At 35.8% G+C, this 6,941-nt stretch overlaps 1 non-coding gene across 1 annotated transcript; it reads right to left on the reverse strand.

Annotated features, from left to right (window-relative positions):
* Positions 1 to 6,332: 6,332 nt before the first annotated feature.
* Positions 6,333 to 6,440, reverse strand: LOC130964189 (small nucleolar RNA R71). The gene has a single exon (XR_009080293.1). It is a non-coding gene; the product is annotated as a small nucleolar RNA R71 (small nucleolar RNA).
* Positions 6,441 to 6,941: the final 501 nt, after the last annotated feature.

Below are 6,941 nucleotides of genomic sequence, written 5' to 3' on the forward strand. Positions count from 1 at the left end.
TGAAATTACAAAAATTCACTTTTTTTTTTCAAAAATAAGGGTTTTGCATACGCATGCCATGTTTCGCGTATGCCGGGGTGTCATTTGCCCAACTCGCGTACGCGACACTCATCCGCGTACACGAGCCCCTCAGACAAGAAAAATGTCCCGCGTCGCATGGTACTTGCCCGCGAATGCGAGCCTGTAAGATTGCCCTTTCGCGTACGCATACACACGCCCGCTGTAACACCCTACCACACAAAACTTTACACCTAGGACGTAAATCAGAGGTGGTGAGGTATTACGATCTCTAGAAAGAAAATACATAAATACGTATAATAATATAATTGAAAAATATAGTATTCGAGGAGTCTTAAAGGATGGTTAAAACAAAATCGCGACAATAAAAGTGCAACTCTCAGAACAATGATTACTTGCGTAGGAAGAAAGCTTAAGTATATATATATATATATATAGAAAGTGAGAATAGAAGGTCAATGGTACGAAATAACAAGCTCCTAACTCAGTATGTGAAGCTAAGGCTAACCATAGAATATTTATATACATACATGATGAGCGGATATTTTATACGCTTTTTGCCATTATTTTCATATAATTTTTAGTATGTTTTGTTTAAGTTTCATTAAATTTTCATAGGTTTTAGTGAAAAATTCACATTTTTGGATTCTACTTTGAGTTTGTATATTTTTATGCAATTTCAGGTATTTTCTGGCTGAAATTGAGGAGTTGGAGCAAAAGTTTGATTCAGAGACAGATAAAGTGTTGTAGATGCTATCCGGATCTGACCTCCTTGCACTTGAAAGAGCTTTTCTAGAGGCGCAGAAGTCCAAATGGAGCATTCTCAACGACTATGGAAAGCTAACATCCAGGGCTTTTCATAAATATTTAATAGCCTATACTTTGCTTCAGAATTGAAGGCCCAAAACTGGCGTTCAATGCCAGCTATCTGCCCTATTCTGGCATCCAACGCCTTAGGGAGAAGAGACCAGCATCCAACGCCCATAAAGGACCCCTTAGCCAGCGTTCAATGACCTAGAGGCCTCCTAGCACATGAATCTCATTCAAGCTCAGCCCAAACGCTCACCAAGTGGGCCCCAGAAATGGATTTTAGCACTAAAAGACTGTTTTACCCTTCTTATGTAATCCTTAGTCATTAGCTTAGTATTTATTTGAGAACTTTTTACAGTTTTAAGGGGAGGACCTGTCATATTTCATTTATCATTGTATTTTCCATTAGTATGAGTTTCTAAACCTCCTAGGTTGAGGGGAGGAGCTCTGCTGAGTTTTATGGATTAATAAAGTACTACTGTTCTATCTCAATTCGTGTTTGATTCTCTATTCTAAGATGTATATCTATTCTTCCTCATTATGAATGCATTGAATCGGCACAAGGTAATCTCATTCTACAGGAGTTCAGACTGAGTCTTTCATCTGACAATGATGAACCACCATCTTGATCATACATCTCTTAGACGGCTAATCCACAACTTCGATGGGAACTTCTCGAGACACCAGTTCAACCGAAGTATGGAGAGATTAGAGTCTTTGTGGTAGAGGCTAGAACCAAAGGCATAGCATTCCCTGATCTGGAAGATTCGACCTTGTTTGTGGCGTTTTGAGTAGGATCACCAAAGAGAATGAATTACAGGAGCTTCACCCTCAATCAGACTAGATACGCACTAACCCTGGGATTCAGATCTGGAGGAGTATTAGCGATCTCTCAAAAAGGCGTTAATCACATACAGCCTGCCATAGAAAAAATCATCCACAATTGAGGAAGATAGTAAGACCGGATTGATCCAAAAGAACAAAGCATCTCCAAGCTTTAACAATTTTCATATCATTGCATTCACCATCAACTGAGTAACATTTTATTTATTTTTCTTTTATGCGAATTGAACAAACAAACAACTCTTCTATCCGTCTATCTAAGATCTACAAGATAACCATAGCTTGCTTCAAATCACAATCCTCGTGGGATCAACCTTGACTCACTAAGGTATTACTTGGATGACCCAGTGCACTTGCTGGTTCAATAGCGCAAAGTGTAATTCCGAGCGTACCAATACATATAGAAATTCATAACCCAAAATACATAAAACCAACCCTAGTTCTCCATAAACCTCCCTGACGTGCAAAAGTAAACATATATACATAAGGTGATAGAGTCTATACATATAGATATAGCTAAATATAACAAAATATAAAGTTCCCAAAGCCCACTTCGCTGCAAAGACCTCCAGACGCCTAGCGAGGTACCTCTCGACCTGCATCTAGAAAATAACAATATCATATGGGATGAGAATCGGAAGTTCTCAGTATGGTTAAGGTGCTCACATACATAAGTTATAAGGCCCCGGGAACGCCAGAGGCAATCCTAGAACGCCGACACTCAAATTATAAAACTTAAGAATTAAAGCAGAAACCATAAATAAGTGTGGTTCTCTCATCTCTAGTGGAATCACAGAGACAAGCAAGCAGACAATGACAAACTGATGAGCAGATAATTTATACGCTTTTTGGCATTATTTTTAGGTAATCTTTAGTAGAATCTAGCTACTTTTAGGGATATTTTCATTAGTTTTTATGCTAAATTTACATTTCTGGACTTTACTATGAGTTTGTGTGTTTTTCTGTGATTTCAAGTAATTTCTGGCTGAAATTGAGGGACCTGAGCAAAACTCTGATAAGAAGGCTGACAAAGGACTGCTGATGCTGTTGGATTCTGACCTCCCTGAACTCGAAATAGATTTTCTGGAGCTACAGAACTCCAAATGGCGCGCTCTTAACAGCGTTGGAAAGTAGACATCCAGAGCTTTCCAGAAATATATAATAGTTCATACTTTATTTGAGATTAGATGATGTACACTGGCGCTCAACGCCAGTTCCATGCTGCATTCTAGAGTCAAACGCCAGAAAAACGTCACGAACCAGAGTTGAACGCCAAAAACACGTTACAACTTGGCGTTCAACTCCAAAAGAAGCCTCTGCATGTGTAAAGCTCAAGCTCAGCCCAAGCACACACCAAGTGGGCCCCAGAAGTGGATTTCTGCATTAATTACCTATTTCTGTAAACCCTAGTAGCTAGTCTAGTATAAATAAGACATTTTATTATTGTATTAGACATCCTGGATTGTATTTTTGATCCTGTGATCACGTTTTGGGGGCTGGCCATTTGGCCATGCCTAGACCTTCATCACTTATGTATTTTCAACGGTAGAGTTTCTACACACCATAGATTAAGGGTGTGGAGCTCTGCTGTACCTTGAGCTTTAATGCAATTACTACTATTTTCTATTCAATTCAGTTTATTCCTGTTCTACGATATTCGTTGCACTTTAACATGATGAATGTAATGATCCGTGACACTCATTATCATTCTCACCTATGAACGTGTGACTGACAACCACTTCCGTTCTACCTTAGACCGAACGCATATCTCTTGGATTCCTTAATCAGAATCTTCGTGGTATAAGCTAGAATTGATGGTGGCATTCATGATAATTTAGAAAGTCTAAACCTTGTCTGTGGTATTCCGAGTAGGATTCAGGGATTGAATGACTGTGATGAGCTTCAAACTTGCGATTGTTGGGCGTGGTGACAAACACAAAAGAATCAATAGATTCTATTTCGACATAATCGAGAACCGACAGATGATTAACCGTGCTGTAACAGAGCATTTGGACCATTTTAACTGAGAGGATGGGATGTTGCCATTTACAACGGTGATGCCCTACATACAGCTTGCCATGGAAAGGAGTAAGAAGGATTGAAGGAAGGCAGTAGAAAGCAGAGATCCAACAGGGACAAAGCATCTTCATACACTTATCTGAAATTCTCACCAATGAATTACATAAGTATTTCTATCTTTATTTTCTGTTTATTTACAACAATCTCCGTGGGATTGACCCTTACTCACGTAAGGTTTATTACTTGGACGACCCAGTGCACTTGCTGGTTAGTTGTGCGAAGTTGTGAAGTTATATTTGGACCATGGTATCATGCACCAAGTTTTTGGCGCCATTACCAGGGAGAGAACGAACATGAATGCCATTATCAAAAATCACAATTTTGCCTATCAAGTTTTTAGCGCCGTTGCCGGGGATTGTTCGAGTTTGGACAACTGACGGTTCATCTTGTTGCTCAGATTAGGTAATTTTCTTTTTTTGTTTTATTTTCAAAAAAAATTCAAAAATCTTTCAAAAATTTATCACCTGTTTTCGAAAATTTTCAGAGTTTTTAAGAATGAATTCTAGAGTTTCATGTAACATGTTGAAGCCTGGTTGGCTGTAAAGCCATGTCTAATTCCTGGACCGGAGCTTTAGACTAACATTATATGATTCCTGGGATTCTGATTGAGGACTTTGGATTCATTACTTCCTTTTTCCAAAATATTTTTTGAAAAATAAAAAAAAAGAAAAAGAAAAAAATTAGAAAATCATAAAAATAAAAATATTTTGTATTTCTTGTTTGAGTCTTGAGTCAATTTTTAAGTTTGGTGTCAATTGCATGTTTTAAAAATTTTATGCATTTTTCGAAAATTCATGCATGGTGTTCTTCATGATCTTCAAGTTGTTCTTGGTAACTCTTCTTGTTTGATCTTGATGTTTTCTTGTTTTGTGTCTTTTGTTATTTTTCATATGCATTTTTGTATTCATAGTGTCTAAGCATTAAAGATTTCTAAGTTTGGTGTCTTGTATATTTTCTTTGCATCAAAATTTTTTTTAAAATAATGTTCTTGATGTTCATCTTGATCTTCAAAGTGTTCTTGGTGTTCATCTTGACATTCATGGTATTCTTGCATGCATCATTGGTTTTGATCTAAAAATTTTCATGTTTTGGGTCATTTTTATGTTTTTCCCTCTCATCATTAAAAATTCAAAAAATCAAAAAAATATCTATTCCTTATTTCTCTCAAAATTTCGAAAATTTGAGTTGACTTGGTCAAAAATTTTTAAAACTTAGCTATTTCTTACAAGTCAAGTCAAATTTTCAAATTAAAAAATCTTATCTTTTCAAAATCTTTTTCAGAAATCAAATCTTTTTCATTTTTTCAAAATTTTTAAAATTTATTTTCAAAATCTTTTCCTTATCTTTATTTCAAAATTTTGAAAACTTTACTAACAATTAATGTGATTGATCCAAAAATTTGAAGTTTATTACTTTCTTGTTAAGAAAGGTTCAATCTTTAAATTCTAGAATCATATCTTATAGTTTCTTGTTAATTAAGTAATCAAATTTTAATATTAAAAATCAATTCTTTTTCAAAATATCTTTTTTTTTCATATATTTTTCAAAATCTTATCTTTTTCAAAAAAATTTTTGATTTCAAAATATCTTCCAACTTCTTATCTTTTCAAAAATAAATTTCAAATCTTTTTCAACTAAACTAGTTGACTTTTTGTTTGTGTTAACTATATCTTATCTTTTTTCAAAACCACCTAACTACTTTTCCCTCTCTAACTTTCGAAAACTTCTCCCTCTTTTTCAAATTTCTTTTAATTAACTAATTGTTTTAAATTTTAATTTTTAAATTTTATTTCTTCTCTTAATTTTCGAAAATCACTAACTTATTTTTCAAAATTAATTTTCGAAAACTCCTCCCTTTCATCTTCTTCTATTTATTTATTTATTTACTAACACTTCTCTTCATCTCAAGAATCTAAACCTATCTTTACCCTTGTGTTTGGATTCTTACCTTTTCCGTCTTCTATTCCCTTTTTCTTCTACTAACATAAAGGAATCTCTCTACTGTGGTAAAGAGGATCCCTATTATTATTTTTTGTTCCCTCCTTTTTCATATGAGCAGGAGCAAGGACAAGAATATTCTTGTTGAAGCAGATCCTGAACCTGAAAGGACTCTGAAGAGGAAACTAAGAGAAGCTAAATTACAACAATCCAGATACAACCTTACAGAAATTTTTGAAAAAGAAGAGGAGATGGCAGCCAAAAATAATAATGCAAGGAGGATGCTTGGTGATTACACTACACCTACTTCCAAGTTTGATGGAAGAAGCATCTTAATCCCTACCATTGGAGCAAACAATTTTGAGCTGAAACCTCAACTAGTTGCTCTACTGCAATAGAACTGTAAGTTCTATGGACTTCCATCAGAAGATCCCTGCCAGTTTTTAACTGAGTTCTTACAGATCTGTGAGACTATTAAGACTAATGGAGTAGATCCTAAAGTCTACAGGTTCATGCTTTTCCCCTTTGCTGTAAGAGACAGAGCTAGAATATGGTTGGATTCACAACCTAAAGATAGCCTGGACTCATAGGATAAGCTGGTCGCAGCATTCTTGGCTAAGTTCTTTCCTCCTCAAAAGCTGAGCAAGCTTAGAGTGGATGTTCAGACCTTCAAACAAAAAGATGGTGAATCCCTCTATGAAGCTTGGGAAAGATATAAGCAGATGACCAAAAGGTGTCCTTCTGACATGCTTTCTGAATGGACTATTTTGGATATATTCTATTATGGTCTATCTAAATTCTCTAAGATGTCACTGGACCATTCTGCAGGTGGATCCATTCACCTAAAGAAAACGCCTGTAGAAGCTCAAGAATTCATTGACATGGTTGCAAATAACCAATTTATGTATACTTCAGAGAGGAATTCCGTGAGTAATGGGACGCCTCAAAGGAAGGGAGTTCTTGAAATTGATGCTCTGAATGCCATATTGGCTCAGAACAAAAGGTTGACTCAGCAAGTCAACATGATTTCTCAAAGTCTGAATGGATGGCAAAATGCATCCAACAGTACTAAAGAGGCATCTTTTGAAGAAGAAGCTTATGATCCTGAGAACCCTGCAATGGAAGAGGTAAATTACATGGGTGAACCTTATAGAAACAGCTATAATTCATCATGGAGAAATCATTCAAATTTCTCATGGAATGATCAACAAAAGCCTCAACAAGGCTTTAATAATGGTGAAAGAAATAGGCTT

This window comes from Arachis stenosperma, chromosome 2 (assembly GCF_014773155.1).
Source record: "Arachis stenosperma cultivar V10309 chromosome 2, arast.V10309.gnm1.PFL2, whole genome shotgun sequence".
NCBI lineage: Eukaryota > Viridiplantae > Streptophyta > Magnoliopsida > Fabales > Fabaceae > Arachis > Arachis stenosperma.